General features: G+C 43.1%; 1 protein-coding gene across 4 annotated transcripts in view; it reads right to left on the minus strand.

Annotated features, from left to right (window-relative positions):
* Nucleotides 1-18,110, minus strand: part of spop (speckle type BTB/POZ protein) — a 106,343-nt gene that overhangs the window by 57,214 nt on the left and 31,019 nt on the right. The window contains exons 2-4 of one of the 4 annotated variants that reach the window (XM_066698446.1): nucleotides 16,797-16,874; nucleotides 11,886-11,973; nucleotides 9,393-9,455 (exon numbers count right to left, since the gene is read on the minus strand). The gene's annotated coding sequence lies outside the window, so the exon portion shown is untranslated. The remainder of the gene's footprint in view (nucleotides 1-9,392; nucleotides 9,456-11,885; nucleotides 11,974-16,796; nucleotides 16,875-18,110) is intronic. The other 3 variants (XM_066698445.1, XM_066698447.1, XM_066698448.1) reach the window with 3 other exon arrangements.

Consider the following 18,110-nt stretch of genomic DNA (forward strand, 5'->3'; position numbering starts at 1 on the left):
GTATTCTCTCTTTTTCCCATCTCTGGCTTGCACTTGGACATATGTGTTTAGTGTTGGTTGTGTGCTGGGTTCAATGTCTGCATCTAGCACATGGATATTGTCCTATAGTACCTAATTTGTGCTTGTAATTTGTATTTGTGTTTCAATTGATGTTTGTTTATTTATCATGTTTTCTAGTGTCACGTATGTAATAGAGCTAATTTATCATGCTATATCGAAGACAATTTCCAGCGGCTTGGCTGTGTGGCAATACATTAAATTACAATTTTTAATTTGGGTCTGTGAAAGCAGGCCTACATGTTCTAAATCAGCTCAGTCAAGTGGAATCTTTTCTGCTGTAGGCCTAGACTAAATCAAAGCTTTGACCCATCCACGCATCACAAATTACAAACTTGTACCCTATCCCATTTTGATTTATAAGTAGTAAAAATCTGCTTCTGAAAAATAAATTAAACCGGGATACAGGTTTTATTTATTTGGTCGAGTCCTTAGATTAATAAACAAGGAATCAACCATTCCTGACTCTCAAGCTGAAGAAATAGCTGGAGGTAGGTTATAAGTGTTGCAGCTTTTTCATGGGTGGATGGAATAGATACTAAGTGGGAAGAATAAGAAGAGGAGGGGAAAAAAAACACCTAAATGAAGCATCCAGAAGGACAGGAAATTAGATTGGAGGGGGAAGCCAGATGTATGATAATCTTCCCCATTTATAGTTACATGAAATACATCTCTGGACTCTAGGCATGCAGAGAGATTTGCAATAATTGTTCTCATCACAGCAGAAAAGTTTTATGTTGCTGCAGATGTGGGAAGGTCCTATGGGAGCTAGCAGGAATAAGGAGGAGCAGACTGGGCCGTTTTTTTGTCAAATTTTATATTGTTTATTTTTACCCAGCTGACAGGCACCACACTCTGTTCTCCACCAGCAAGAGACCTTGAGTGAAAACGCTGTTGTTGGCGCTCTACAGCCTCAGGAGGATTAAGTCACTCCGGCGCTGCACAGAGCTGGGGAAATGTATCGGAGGGCACATGCGGCACATAAACAACAACTGAAAAATAATTACAAATTTCTCGCATACATTTAACAAAACAGGAAGCTCCAGTTAACTGAACTCGGTCACTCTGTGGATGTGGAAATAGTGTAAGCCTTTAAGAGCCAATATATAAGCCTGGTGCATCACTGCCTGTTCTGTAAGTTTTCTTTTCGTCACTCACATCTGGATGAGTTATTTTATTTTTTAACTTCAGTTTGCAATGCTAATCCAGTCTACATCTACTGCCATGGCTGAGGAGAAGACAGCTTGCAAAAGTGTGTGGGGATGAGTCTGCGGGGCAGCTGCCTGTCTGAAGCCTCGTTGAGCAGATGGAGCCACTACTGGGGCTTCCGCGGCATTACAGAGCACAGAGGCTGTTTTCTGGCTGCTGCCAGTGATGTCACACAGGTACCAGCCTTAACGAGACAACCCCCCCATCCCACCCAACCCAACCAAACCCCACGCGCACGCAAACACACCCATGCAGACATTTCTGGAAGTGCGACCCTTAAACCTCCATGCTTGAAACCTTTTACACCTGTGGATGTCTTGGATCTGTCAATGTAAGACATTGTATGTTAGCAATTGGTAAATCATATCAACTTAGATAAAGTTATCTTCTAAATAATGTAATAAATTGTCAGAGAGCATGCACGATAAAAAAAAATCTAAATGGTAGGGTACTTATCTTAAACTGTTGTACCAACATGTGGCTGGCTGTGTATGGGGCCTTGTTTTTGTGGACCCAGCTACTTGCTCTGTAAGACTGATGTTGTCAAGAATGTGCACGCACACTAACATAAGAGCCCATATTCTTGTATGTACTAGTTACTACAAGTCCACAGTACAATGCAAAGGATATTAAAGTGAGGAGAATTCACTGACTCCCTGTTTATAATGGCTAGAAACCGAGATATTGGTTATCATCATATTTCTTACATCCTGCAAAAACTCAAACGTAACCGGCAATGAAACAGCACAGTTATTAATTTTCCCAGCTCTCAGAGGTGAAGCTGTTCACGCAATATTGGAAAGATTTTTGAACTTGTAGAGGAGCTGATATTTACCATTTAAAAGGGGACAAATGTTCTCAAAAGCAGCACCAAAAACATTTAACCATTATATTTGTATTTTACTTTTTTTTAAATCACAATAGAATGTATTGGAATGACTAACATGAGTCAATGGTCACGTGATTCCATTCATATTCTGCATATGTTCTGAATGCTTCTTTATAGGTTAACTCTATTCAGATTGTGCTACAGAGCCCTTGTGCAAAGAAAACAAGAAACAGGGATATGAAGAGAGAAGAGTCCAAAGGTCACAAATAACCATCAAACAGTACATCACATATCCAAACCACTGTGCACTGTCATGCTGGTGGATATTTCTGGAACACTAAACCACACAAAATCATTGATGGTGGGGGTGGGGGGTAGGGATTTAAGCTTTACACAGATCAATGGACAGTCTGCAGTAAGATAATTGATCATTTCTAGATCATACATGTCTACAATCCCACGTGCATTGCAGTACAGAAGGCCCAAGTGTATGAATCTTTTCAAGGAGGTCTTGAATTAAATAGCACAGTGGAAACGGTTCACATTGCCCCTAGGACTTCCAGTATTATCCCTAGGTTGTCTCTCACACCAAGGACAGAGGGAAAGCCCTGACAGACTTTGCACACTTGTGGTTTGTAAACCATATACATGGAACGGACTGACACATTCCCCCATTCACCCGTGATGGAGAGCAACTGACAATTAAACAGCGCATACAATTGTAACGCTTCCTTTTCTTATTTTGTTCACTAGCCAGCTTTACGAGCTTTACATAATTAACATCTGAGAACGCTTCGATGGTGGGCGTGGTTTAATTTACGGGCATTTTCAACAGACTTAACAGTCTTGAAAAAGTTGGCCAATCTAATCTTCTTCCATCGGTAAGTGAAACAGACTAGCTTGCAGCACAGTAACGGTCTCAATTCTCATTAACGTGAAAACACGCAGCAATTGCAAAAAGGTGTTCCCAGCGTTAAACTCCCTACACCCCCCAGCCATAAAACATAGATTAAGCGCTTATGAAAAACCACACATTTTCATATGCCTGCAGGTTCGACATGCTACTCTGGAATGGAGAAGCAAGCCTGGGCCGAAATTGAAAGATCATTTAGTCTTGAAAGTGCATTCGACTTCACCGATTTCACACTTCTCCATTGTAACTGAGGAGTGTTATTGCTGCAGAGTATGCAAGTTGGAGAATAGACTGACATCTAGAAGCCCCATAAAGGAGGGAACAGAAAAATAAAGACGAAAATAAGTAGCAATCTCCCTAAGAAGCCTTTGATCACTGTAAAAATAATTGGAAACAACAATTATCATGAGCACATAAAGAGGGGCCAGATCTCCATTAGCAGTATATTTAATAAGGACAGTGGCATAGAAACTGGATCCATCTGAGGTTTGATGCATCACAGGCTTGAAGCCACATGTTTTAAGCTCACAATTATTTGGGTATATTTGCATATACAAATATTGAAGATTTAAGCTACTGCTTTGCTGCTTTCCCTGGAAAGTCTGGAGACCCTAGTTGGGATAATATGGGGTTCATCATCACAACACTGAGGTTCCACCTTATATAATCACAGTTTCTATACCTTGTCAATTTTTAGGAAAAAACAAGGACCTTCAGAGCAGTCGGAGTCCTGGGTTGCCTTCTCTGCCTTCACTTGAGGGGTTTGTAAGGATGCATTAAGCTTTAAGGGAAAAGAGCCCAGGAAAAAATAACCAGATGAACTAAAAATAATTCCAAGGCAGCTGTCAAGAGTCTCTGAATATCTCACAGGATAATGGAGGTTGTAAAGGGTTAATTGTCTTGTTTTGTGCTCTTCTCTAATGAGTCTTAATTCTTTTTTCCAGTTGAAAGGCAACACAGCAGAGTGTTCATAATGGCATCCCCAAATCTTTAGACAGAGGCCTTCATGAACTTGCCTAATTTGGACAACCAATTATCATTTTTTTTTTTTTTCTATTTTAAGTCTTAAAAAAAAAAAAAAAAAAAAAAAAACACACACACACACACACACAAATCATACATCGCAGAAGACTGTTTTATAAGGACAGTTCTGCGTCCTCAGTGACCAGACAGCCCACAATAATCAATCTCCTTACAAGAAAATGGTTTCCAAAACTCTTGAACTCATCTTGGTATTAACAGGCAGCTGGTTTCATTAAGCAACAGAGACAGTTCAGTGTCAATTCCACCCTGAATGTCAGGTGGGACTTTGGGTTATATATAAAAAAATAATAAAAATTAACTATTGAAAGCAGCACACAATGCTTTGAAAAATCATCATGACCTCCAGCACCAAGATGATAGCACTTCACTTTCACACAGCACTTTTAATCATAACTAAGGTGCTCAGAGCGAAGCCCCATCTGATTAGAGAGAGAGATACACTGAGTCACAGCCAGTCGCTCTGGAGTGGAACACCGCAGTGCCAATGGATCACACCTTACAAGACTAAAGCAGTATCACACAAGCACGACAACCCCAGGCAAGACCGCTTTTAAGCAATGCGGGTTAGGATTTTCACTAGTGTAAAAGCACACACATAGAGTAGAAACTGGGTTCACCCCCGATGAAGAGCAAAGCCACCAGTGCCAGCCAGCACTGACCCAGGAAGAGTGAGATGCAAGGCATGATGGGTGCATGTCAGCAAAGCACGTCAACTGCCTTCAGCGATTGCAGATCTGACCTGCTTGACACCCTGGCTGGGGTCGGCCTGGGTAGGGGATGCTAGTGTGAATGGGGCTATAGATCAGGGAAACAGATCAACAGTCAGTGAGGGCTTTTAATTATTAACAGATATAGGGAAATCAACTCCACTTGTAATACTAGATTATTATCACCTAATTCACAAAAAACTAAAAATGCACCGATGATGCACCGATAGAGAGAAACAACTACTGTAAAATATGAAATAATTTGAATAAAAATAAATTAAAAGCCATGAAGGGATTATCCACCTAACCAAAATCTACCTAACAATCTAACATAATGGCAGCTGACCGATATCCGTCTTATCTACTACAGTATATAAAGTCATCAAACATTTGTATTATGTAAAACCTTCACACCATATAGGAATTACAGGGGAAATTAAATGTTAGTAGGGTAATTTCTACATTTAAACGGGGCACGCTCCAGAGTTGGGAGCCACCTCAGTAAGAGACCCAGATCCTGCGGAAAACTTATTTTCCAAGTCACGAAGCAAGATGCGACTAGACACCTCCCAACTCCATCCCTGTACCGAACAAAACCCTTCTGTACTCATTACACTTGAGAAGATGAACTTTAAACAACAAGCTGTTTAAACACAGTTATTTAAAGACTGCTTTGACATTGCAGTGCTTGATAGTCTTCCACCTTTTCCTTCACAAGGGCCCTTCAAGAAGCCCTTGTTGTGACAGATAAGTGGCCCGTTAGCACCATTCAAATGTCCATTCAAGTGACTGCAAATGTCACCGTGATAAGAGGCATCTCCACTCAGAGCCATATTAAGCCTGTAATCAAAGCCTGTACTGCAGCCTCCACAAAGCCACATGGAGATCTGCTTCCAGAACTTCTCTCTGATGCTGAGAACATTTTCCATTAGGGCACTTTGGCTCCTACACTTACTCTACCAGTCGTGTGCACTTACCATGACCAACTCATAAATATAAATGTTATAGTGTTTGCACAGTTATTTTTCAAAGAAGACAAATCACCTTCACTGTGGCAAATATCGTTATGAACGAAAAAATAGAACGGAGGGCAAATGAGGAGCAAACAACACCATTAACAAGATGACACTTATGTAATTTGTTTTTACTTTTAAACAGATCCCTGTTATTTATAAACAGACTATTTTCTGTCTTTAACTGCGTATCACATTATGTACTGGGTATGTGGTCTATAGGTCACACTAAACCACAAATATCTAAAGACTGAAATTACATGTTGGATATGCAGATGTCTATTACTAAGTGATCTCTACACTACTGAAAAATAAATAAAAAGGGCTTACATGATCAGTATAAAGGATTTCATTTTTAGGTACAGTGAGGGAAAAAAGTATTTGATCCCCTGCTGATTTTGTACGTTTGCCCACTGACAAAGAAATGATCAGTCTATAATTTTAATGGTAGGTGTATTTTAACAGTGAGAGACAGAATAACAACAAAAAAACGCATTTCAAAAAAGTTATAAATTGATTTGCATGTTAATGAGGGAAATAAGTATTTGATCCCCTATCAATCAGCAAGATTTCTGGCTCCCAGGTGTCTTTTAAACAGGTAACGAGCTGATATTAGGAGCACTCTCTTAAAGGGAGTGCTCCTAATCTCAGCTCGTTCCCTGTATAAAAGACACCTGTCCACAGAAGCAACCAATCAATCAGATTCCAAACTCTCCACCATGGCCAAGACCAAAGAGCTGTCCAAGGATGTCAGGGACAAGATTGTAGACCTACACAAGGCTGGAATGGGCTACAAGACCATCGCCAAGCAGCTTGGTGAGAAGGTGACAACAGTTGGTGCGATTATTCGCAAATGGAAGAAACACAAAATAACTGTCAGTCTCCCTCGGTCTGGGGCTCCATGCAAGATCTCACCTCGTGGAGTTTCAATGATCATGAGAACGGTGAGGAATCAGCCCAGAACTACATGGGAGGATCTTGTTAATGATCGCAAGGCACCTGGGACCATAGTCACCAAGAAAACAATTGGTAACACACTACGCCGTGAAGGACTGAAATCCTGCAGCGCCCGCAAGGTCCCCCTGCTCAAGAAAGCACATGTAGAGGCCCGTCTGAAGTTTGCCAATGAACATCTGAATGATTCAGAGGAGAACTGGGTGAAAGTGTTGTGGTCAGATGAGACCAAAATCAAGTTCTTTGGCATCAACTAAACTCGCCGTGTTTGGAGGAGGAGGAATGACCCCAAGAACACCATCCCCACCATCAAACATGGAGGTGGAAACATTATGCTTTGGGGGTGTTTTTCTGCTAAGGGGACAGGACAACTGCACCGCATCAAAGGGACGATGGACGGGGCCATGTACCGTCAAATCTTGGGTGAGAACCTCCTTCCCTCAGCCAGGGCATTGAAAATGGGTCGTGGATGGGTATTCCAGCATGACAATGACCCAAAACACACAGCCAAGGCAACAAAGGAGTGGCTCAAGAAGAAGCACATTAAGGTCCTGGAGTGGCCAAGCCAGTCTCCACACCTTAATCCCATAGAAAATCTGTGGAGGGAGCTGAAGGTTCGAGTTGTCAAACGTCAGCCTTGAAACCTTAATGACTTGGAGAGGATCTGCAAAGAGGAGTGGGACAAAATCCCTCCTGAGATGTGTGCAAACCTGGTGGCCAACTACAAGAAACGTCTGACCTCTGTGATTGCCAACAAGGGTTTTGCCACCAAGTACTAAGTCGAAGGGGTCAAATACTTATTTCACTCATTAACATGCAAATCAATTTATAACTTTTTTGAAATGCGTTTTTCTGGATTTTTTTGTTGTTATTCTGTCTCTCACTGTTAAAATACACCTACCATTAAAATTATAGACTGATCATTTCTTTGTCAGTGGGCAAATGTACAAAATCCACAGGGGATTAAATACTTTTTTCCCCTCGCTGTATATATCTAAATTGATGATTTAAGGGGGAGAAATAGAATCTGCTGGATTGAAGCTCTCTAGAACCACAGCTGGAGCGCCTCAGTTCTAGAACATACAAAAGCATTCTGGTCACGAATCTAAATTATTCCCATATTCTTCTTCAATCCATTGGTCTTCCTAATGCATAACTCTCGTCTATCTCTGTATCAGAGCCTAGAGCAGTGGAAGACATTCCAGGCTCTTGAAAGCCACCAAATGTCTTCCGGGGCCCCATTCCATTTGAGCAATTAATGACTTGACTAAACCCATGATTGACTGGACTGGACTAAATTAGCACTGCTTCCAGGGCTGTAGCCATATAAAGTGGTTTATTAAGAGCTGTAGGGCAGTGGTTCTCTAGGACCAGCCGTGAGAATCGCTGGTTGCCCCCCACCACCCTTTCGGCTAATTTAAATGATTTCCGACTTCTCAAAAGCAAGAGATTCCCGGGATGTTAAACTGTTTCGGCAGAAGACAGCGATCTGAAAAAAAGACAGTCAAGACAGCGGATCTCACTTCGCAAGAGCATGCATTTAACAGCCCTCTTTTCCTTTTTAATTAACACTAGTCATAGCTATACGGGGGGGGTGGTTGTATAGTTTGACAGGCTATATCCACGATGCTTTTCTCGCTGGCGGCAGTGACACGGGACTGTTCTTGTGTTTCAGCTCCCAGCTTCAGAAGTTTGGCACATAGACCAGTTGCACGCTCCGTACATTATTATTATTACTCATATTCTTAGCAGACTAGGGTGACTTACAGTTATATCATCTTTTTTATTTTACCCATTTAAACAGCTGGGCATTTACTGGAGCAATCTAGGTAAAGTACCTTGCTCAAGGGTACAACAGCAGTGTCCCTCACCTGGGATTGAGCCCACTACCCTCAGTCCAGAACCCTAAGCACTACTCCACACTACCGCCCAACATTGAGTTTTGGATGGAAGCACACCAGTTCAGCTCATAAATTACTACATTTAATTATTTTAAAAAGCAAGTTGTATTTGGATGCAGTTCCCTAAAACAGACGCAGAAGTATGGATAGGAGGAGGGGAGGGAGATCTCATTAAGGGGAATATTAAGTGATGTGCCGATCTATTTCAACAAGTTCAGTCATTAATTTGCTCTCAAAACTCTCAGACCATTCTGTCGGTGCCAATTAACGTGGATCCTCTGAAAGATGTTTGGGGCAGCTTCCTAGATTGATAAGCTGACCAGCTGCAGAAAGCATGGGAGAAGGATGATCTCAGTGGCCTCCTCCCAGTCCTGGTCTCTCCAATTTAATTTCCAACACACTAGTGTAGTCTAAGGCAGGAGGCTGGATCACATGTAAAACTTATTCTGTATTAACTTTTACCCTTTAAAACAGTGATGATTTATTTTTTATTTTTATATAGTTCCCGTGCAGCAGAGTAGAGCACAGCCTGGACCATGCAAACCCCCAGCCATTCACTGGGACTAGTGAGGCCCAGTTACAAGCTTTCTTCCCCCACAGTCTTAGGTGCCCCTGCATCACACACACAGGTGGAAACAATGACAGCCTCATCACATGCTTGAGTGAGTCGCCAGACATTCAAATTACATTTTTTTTTTTCCTATTTTCATTGCCGTTATTAATTTATTTATTTTTATTTAACAAAATCATTAGCAAAACACAAACCTTAATGAGCACAACTGCAGCAGGGAGCCTGGTCATAGTCATTTGCAGGGGGTTGCCCAGGAACTGAAATTAGACATGATGGTAATGACAGGACTGTTAAGATTGTTGCCAGCGGGTATGAGGAAAGAAAGAGGAGGGTGGGTGGGTGGTTGGTTGGTTGTTTGGAGCTGGCGATTTTGATTAATGCATGAGGTTGTAAAAACAGAGGAGGGAGGGAGGGAGGTGGAAAAAAAAAAAAAACAGGTAAATGATCAGGCCCTATTGTAAATGTCAAGGTCTGAAAAAGCGACAAATGGCACTGGGAGGCATCAGACGCTTGAAATAGCCTATGTGAAAAGTACAGCACCGTTCCACCGCCTCTAAAGCAATAAGGGGGAAACGAGGTTGCTGAAAACTTCCAGCATTTCAACTCCTTTTGGGTGTTGCTAAGCAACCAGCAATGGAACAAAAACTTTCAGAATGAGTTGTGCGTGTGCTCTCTCTCTCTTGCTCTCCACCTGCTGCCGAGGCTGTGCTGATTATCAGCGCCTCACAGGACAGGGCGCTAATTAAGGCCTAGCTCTCCTGTGCCGCCGCGTCGAGGGCTGTTAACAGGTACATTTCAGCCGAGACGCGCAGGGGCGGCTTGCACTGACCCCTCACACACTCCGCTTCGCCACACTGCCGCCTTACTTTCATAATTACGCTAATAATAATAATAACTTATTTTTATCTTACGCCATCTCTTCCGGAAGGTTCCCAAAGTGCTTCAGAGGTATAAGGGATCTCAGCTTATGTACCCCCCACCCGTGTGCATCACCCACTCTGCCCCAGCAAACCCGCTTCCTCCCCAGTTTAACCAGAAGGAGAAATCTATGTGTACTGGATTAAGAAAGACAATTTGAATTTAGTTGGGGCAGAATTAGAAGTCCTCTTCTCTCAAATAGTGCCCATGAGATCTGATTAACTTCTTTATCCAGTGCATTTTCTCAACATCAGCATATCTGGACACAGATTTGGCCACAACACCACCGCCAACTCCAACCAGATTTTCCCTTCATATCCCCACATTCACGTTCTGTTGGGATCTGGCTTTTGGATTCAATGACCGAAGGTAGGGAAATAAAAGTGATCTACTTACTGCAATTCTATTTCTATAATGAACAGTAAAATCAAGCTCATTTCACAGCACAATTTGAAGAGGTTTGTACTTACATTTACATACATAGGCAACAAACTATCTTTCATTGAAACTTTCATCTGAAGACATTTCTGTAAATCATTCTTTATTTGTTCTTTGTGCCCATGGTGGGGAAACATTTTCCGTGTTACTTCGCTCATTAGTGTTAATCACACAAAATCCCACAGACATCACGTTGGTTTTAGTCTCTGCTTCTATCAGTGCAGAATTGACAAGATAGAAGAAACTTCTTCAGGCAGATGATTTAAGTGTTCGCAAATTACTTCTGCCTTTTTAAATCTGTGCATATATCCACTGAAGAATCCGAGGAGCCTTCAATACCGTCTCCTAATCAAACCAGTCTCCGGTTCTGAATCGCTGACCTTAAAACTAGACTCTCCACATGCACTTACTATTTTAATCCAGGGGCACCAAGGAAAGCGCACTTCTTACAGCTGTGTGGCGAAGCGGAAAGCCAATCACCACTGTGTCGCGTCAACACTTTGAGCATCGAACGCCTCTGTTATTTTCTGTGAATTTTAAGCTTGATATCCCATGCAGCCAGGCGGGACACTTTTGCTAAAGATCGATGACATGATGGAGGGGCACGTTTCTGAGATGGGAAAATGAAAATCGCCGTTCAGGCCAGTAAAAACGTGGATGCCCAACTCCAGTCCACAGGAGTAACAGTGGCTTCAAGTTTTGTTCCAGCAGAGCTTTCCATTTCACTTGACATTTGCACAGCTGAGCTGGTTTAATTCTTCGGGCACTGGTAATTTAAGGAGACCACTGCTTGACTGGAGATGGGCATCACTGCAGATGTTCAAAGACGTGCGTTTAGTTCATAATTTGAGAAACACCATCTTTGACTGCCTTCAGCAGTATTTACATGGTTGTCTATTACACAGCGTACTCTTATATGCAAGCCTAAACCAGTAGATGAAAATGGCACACTTGTGATCTTATACACACAGAATTATCCATTAACACCCATTCACTCTACCTCACCAGCCAACTCCACATGAGACCCTGAGCATCTCTGGACTTTTTATTTTTATTTTTTAATTCAATTAATGTGGTCTCAGTTGATTTCAGAAACTCTAGTACAGGGGTGGCTAACCCTGGTCCTAGAGAGACGCAATCCTGCAGGATTTCCAGGTGTCTCTAAATTACCAATCATTGAATACCTTGAACACAGGGACATTTTGCCTAATTAAGACACAATTGGTTCAATTAAGCCATTAACAATCTGGAAAGAACAAAAGCCTGTAGACCCTGCGCCTCTCCAGGACCATGGTTAGCCACCCCTGCTCTAGCAGCTCGGTGACACTCACCCTCTGGAGGTGCAGGCTGCCCCGTGCCCCGCCACAGTGCCTCCTTGCGGCTTCTCTCTGATGGTCTGGACTGGAGTGACGCACTGGCCTTGGGGGACAGACCAAGAGAGAAGAGTGTTAGCATGGGGAAAGTAATGGGGAACTGCAGAGTCCAAACTGCATTTCGATATGGAGAGTTCTATTATCCATACAGACAAATCCAGGTATAAATAACAATATATCCTTTCTTCTGAGGGTATAATTATGAGCATGCATTATGTTGCTGTTATTACCTTGGTTTTATACAAAGGAATGTACGCTTTCCATAGCTGCACTAACACACTAATGTCGCCTGTAATTTTCCATCATCAACACAATTATATAGGCCTATATCCTCATCAATCAAGATTCGCCACAATGGCAAGGAAGCTGTGGGTGGTAGAATCAAACCCTGTTCTTGTTTCACCTATTGAGCCACTCAGCCACAAACATACATCTTTTCATTTCAAAAGGCCTCAATATGTATGTATCGCTGAATGCATCTTGTGAAGTACCTTATGAGGTAGCTCATCCATCACGTCTAACAATGAAAGCCCAAAATCTATAAGAAACAAGCCTGAAATGTTTAAGCCAGATACAGTAGCACATGTTTTGACATCTGTCAGTGACAGAGGGCATAGGTCTATCAACCGAAGATAATTTTTTTTGTTTTATAAAACAAACGCACTCATTTCCCCACTGGTAAAGCAATAAGCTACTTGGAGGTACTGAATCAACCTGTGGCCTAATTTTGTCTTAGTTCAGTTTATTGCCTCTGGATATAAAATGCAAATTTCCCAAACTGCTTTGTACAACACTTAAAAAGAACGACTGTTAATACATCTCAGTAGACTTGGAACATGGTGTGCAACTGAAGATCAAAAATGCATGTCAGGATGGCAGGAGCCTGGCAAAGCAAACCACACGAATGCAAAAGGTGGGATTTAACCTAATGCAAATTGCGCTGACAAAAAAAAAAAAAAAAATCCCCTGTGGCCCACCAGCCAAAACAGAAAAATCACCAGGAGCTATTCCTCTCCCATCTAAAACAAGTCATACGCTGGCACGAGTCCTTTTTCTAGACACAGTTGCCTCCAGACCCAATTACATGACGGCATGGCTTCCCGGGCACCGTGACCCGTGACCCGTGACCCTCGATCCTCAACCCCCAACCCCCAACCCCGGGGGACCGTGATCCGCAGCCCCCAAGCCCCCAGGCACCATGATCCCCAGCCTCCAGCACCCAGGCACCGGGATCCCAAGCCCGCTTCCGCTAGTCAAGTCTCGCCTGCAAACACCTCTCCCAGCAAAGCAGCACAGCCCAGCACGAGCTATAATTACTCCTTCTGCCCGTCTCATGGAATCACATTCCCGGCTCCCTCCATATGTGGCCCCGTGCGCTTCCTCAGGCACTTTATTAATTGCCCAATTTCATCTCTCTCTATCTCTCTCTCTCTTTCTATCTCTCTGCCCTTGCCTGCCCTTCCCCTCCCACTTGGCCTGGGCCCCGCTTGGAGAGGCTGCTTTCTGCTCCAGCAGTCCCTGTGGCTGACCATCTCCAGGAGGCCCCGCTAATGGTCAGAGGGAGCAGTGGGAGTTCGCGGGCTCCATCTATGCCTGGCACCAAGGAAGCCGCACGAACGCACACACTCACCAGCCACAAAAGGCTATCAATTCCACTTGCCGCTGAGTCACAGATCCACGGGAGAAGGCTTTTGTACTCCTTCCCTCCCCATGCGATCTTTGAATTGCGCATCAAGGGAGAGGTGGCTGTGTGAGCGTAGATGCGAGCCCTACAGAAACACTCATTACACATGGGTCGAGTGTAAGCTGACATGACAACTGAGGCCCTGCAATCACAGTTGCTCTGTTCGGGTGGTGTAGATTTTTCCAATCCAAAGCTTCAAGATGTCAAATCAAAGCCACTACAATGAAACTGATTAAAATGCAGGCATATAAATCTACTGCTGGCATATTTTCATCAGCACAGACATTATCTCTTTAATCCTTGCTTACCGTATTACAGGTTTCTTTGTTTATTCTACCCTAATTTGAGATAATTTATTGATATAAGTTATTGTAAAGAAATTAGGTTTATGATGTGCTTTCCCCATATTAAATGACAGTGGTTTTATAAAGCTGTAAAAATATCTATTGTAGAATGGTTATAACTAACCCTTGTATTTGTTGATATGTTATAAGCAGGCAGCATCAGACATGTTAATAAATAAATTTCCCATCTGATTAGAGTGAAACAGTGCCGTATTTAACTGTAAACTGTAAAAGTTGGAATCTCGGATTTACTTCCAATTGAAACGTTCAAGGGATCATGCAGTTTAATAAATTGAACCCACGGGGAAATAGCAGTAGGCCAGAAGCTGACGAAGGGTAACTCAATCAGTATAGCTCCTCCAAGGCAGTGATGCAGAGGCTGCTTGTAGAAATGACAGGCTGGTTACGCAAGTGAAGAAGGGCGACGAGAGCCCAGGCCTGCGTCTGGTTACCAAGTAAGGCAAAGGTAATACTCAAGGACCGTGCACATCACAGGTTGGGGTTGGTGGGGTAGGACTTAAGGGAGGCCTACAATGTATCTGAATCAATCTTCTAGACAGTTCTTTGCAACTCTAACTCAAACTATTCTCAGTCACTACTATCACCTGGCCCTTCCTTCGGCATGTTTAATGGATGGTGCCACCGATCTCGGAGCATCTCGATTTTACTTGCTGGTGGTGTGAGAAGCGGGACACTTTGCAACTGCCTCTGCAAAACCCACAGTGTCTCTGCCCCAATGGAGGAACACCCAGAGCATCATTCGATGTGGTATAATGAATGGTCTTAGCGACAGGGGCTGACAGGTGAAGCGTTTCACCAGCTGGTAAATGCCACTGAATGCTAGCATGGATTTACTCATAAAACTGCAGAAAAAAGGAAACATTAAATATGTATGGTCAAACAAAATGGCTAGAATAAATGTGCATTGGCAAGTGGAGATGCAGATATATTCTTACGTGCCCTTTAATAAATGGAGATGTACGATATCTTATGACCTTCTGACTTGAATATCAGAGCCAACCGGACTGTGAGCAGTAATGACAGCAAGGGCCTGTGTGCTTGCACGCCCAGTTGACAGCAAATTGTTCCCCTCGACCATGGAGATGCATTGAAAGGAGGCATTAGAACTCTGTAATATTTTCCCCTTCAATGCCCTGGGTTTCAGCTCCCAGGAAACAAGAGGACAAGGTCACTCCACAAGCACGGTCCCAGGTGCATCACAGTCACCTGGCCTACGTTGCCCAGTTGGCCATGACTGGAGAAAAAGCAGAAATGAGCTTCGGGCTTCTGAGCTCCCGTTCCCACAGATGCAGGGCACATGGGACAAATTATGATTTTATGGCCTCTGTGATATTTCAAGAAAGAGCTTGCTGAAGTTCAAGGATCAATAAGCCGCTGAGCACATTGGGTATAATGGCCTTCTGTCCTCCATTGCTCGCATCGCATTCTCACAAAATGATTCAAACTGGACGGGCATATTAAAACAAACAGCAGCGCATGCTATCCCCCAAAGACCATGTTCCATTACAACATTAATAAGCGGTTCTGCACGATCCATACTAATACACTGTGTGTAGCATTAATTAACAAGCCTACTAACCCCAATTTCTCCTAGTCTACTAATTAAAGGAGTTTGTGTCTGCATTCTACTGTTATATCATTTCTGACTTGTTGCTGGTTTTATTAGGAGTGCTCTGTGCGTTTCTCTGCTGTTGTTTTTGTGGTTGCTGTTGTTGTATCTCATTAGACTGAATCCCAATGTTCTTATCACTCCAGTGCCTTGATAGCAGACAATGCACGTGTAACCCCCGGATCACTCAGCACCACCAAGTGAGTACACGGATTGCATTAAAAGTATGGTAGTTATTGCCAAAATATCTGGAGGAAAACCATTTTAATAAATCAAATCCAGAATGGTGATGTAAACGTATGTGTAGTTCCTCCTATCCCTGGGTAAGTGTTGAAAGGGAAGTGTTTAGGATCATCAAGCACATTCTTGATGATTATTCTTAGCTGGAGAAAATAAGCACACCGTTTTAGAAAGGTCACCCCCCCGACTGGAAGTTTGGTGACTGGGTGCCAGGCATCTCTACCACCATGACCTCTCATTCGATAAGAGGAGATCCGACGAACATTAGTCCTGGGCTGTTAAAGAATCAATGGGCCGCGTCAGTGTAATGGTACATAAAATAATGTCACAGACACGGCTGGCAGAGCCTGTGGAAGTCAGGAGTGTCTACACTACAACAAGACAGAGATAAATAGCAGAGCGGCAGGAACAGTCGGGGACCATTTCACCAATTTATGAATCACTGCCAGCTTCAGGGAGGCTGTAACTCTGACCATATTCCCCCACAACACACCGATAAACTTTTGTTTTTATTTCACCGCTTCGTAATTTCAATTCAAAAGTGGGGCCATGCATTTTAGTTGGCAGTTAGCCGTTCCTGGCGATACCATTCTGGGGCAAAGCTTTGTGCGTGTGAGCACAGGCCTGCTTACAAAAGATGTGCAGTTTTATCAGTTATCTACAATAGGGAAACATCTGCACTTCAAGTCTGCACAAAAAGTCCAGGAAAAGCATCAGTCTGAGACAAAGTTTGGGCATCAGCAGTGAGAATGTGAGTCCCAGGCAGCCTGATACTGGGACTTACAGCCTGAGTTTCTATCAGTGAGCTGAAGGCCTCACTCAACATCAGGGGTCTTTATCCCCAAACCCTTAAAAAGGCCTTTGCGCTAAAGTGACACAGGCACACCTGCATAAACAGAGACCTAACGCCCCCCCCACCAACTGCCTCACTGCACCTCTCCCTTCTCACTCTCCGGTGAATCTGTACTTACCCAGATCAAAGCTCCTCAGACATCTGTGTGCCTTCAATCCAGCCACAGATGGGCCAGCTGTGCCTACTGACTGTCAAACTGCAGAGACAAGAGGAAGAGCAAAACACAGAATTACAATCACTCTTCTACTTAAGGGCAGGCCTTCCAGAATCAGTGTTTGGTGTTTTTTCTACTTCCTTAACTTGCCCTCCTGAAAGCAAAGTTAGAGCAATATCTTTTGTTTTGGTTCTCATTTTCTTTTGTGTTGTGAGAACGGCTGCCCGTTACCCTGCTTGTGACAGGCAGTACTACCTCATTATTTGAGCCTCCTGTGGTAATAATTGTGAATATTGTAAAGCAGAAGTGGATCCTGCAGGTCTGACATCTCCATAACCAATGAGGCAAGGAAGTTAAATGAAGTGGTTAAAAACTCAAGCAAAACCCCACAAGGACTGCGCTCATCTCCGACAAGATTTCTAAAGTCCTGAAACACAATTTTACTTTCTGCAAAGTTTCCTAACAGGTGTTAACAATTAATAGCGGTATTAAGTATTTAAAATCAGGACACTTCGTACAGTAAACACAACAGCATCTGCGCAGCTTGGCCATATGGGTGTTCAAAAGAAAGAACAGACCACTCTCCTGTGAAGAAATACCTCACAGGTCCTTTGTCTTCATTCTTCTATAGATTTATTCAACGAGGCGTTCATAACTTGTGGTGCTTAGGGTTTACGCTGCTGTTGTGTAAATCCAATCACAATGATAGAAGTGGTTTTAAAAAACAATTAAAATGAAGTCAGCAACATCCCACTTGTCTGGAGTTCAGTCTGTGCTTTACATGGGAAACAGTAAATACGGGCTAGTATTTTAGCTTTGTTTTAAAAGTGCTATTTACTTTTAATAAAACAAATGCATTAAAGATAGGGGTCAGCAGGGGTTACACTTGAAGCTGGATGAATGTGAAAAGCCACGCAATGAGTGCCGATTCTTTCGAGAAGCAGCTTCATTAAGACCAGGATCAATAAGCCACTAGCAACCTGACCGTCACAACAACCCCACGTAGCCCCTCCTCGTCCGTATCCATTCCGTCCTTTTATGGCGCCCAGACAAGGCAGATGGTTTGAGAGAGGCCCTGGCTATGGGGTGTGAACGGAGGGAGAGTGCCCCCTTGCTGCAACAGTAGCAGATGAAGCATTACAAATTATTTTATTCTAGAGGATGATGGGATTGGCAGTCCTTTTCTGTTCAGCAAGTCTCGCTCTCAAAGGGAGTCAGACTTATAATACGAATATTATGGTTATTATTTTCACAGCTGGATGTGTTGCAAGAAAATAT

Source organism: Amia ocellicauda, chromosome 3 (assembly GCF_036373705.1).
Source record: "Amia ocellicauda isolate fAmiCal2 chromosome 3, fAmiCal2.hap1, whole genome shotgun sequence".
NCBI classification, from domain to species: Eukaryota; Metazoa; Chordata; class Actinopteri; order Amiiformes; family Amiidae; genus Amia; species Amia ocellicauda.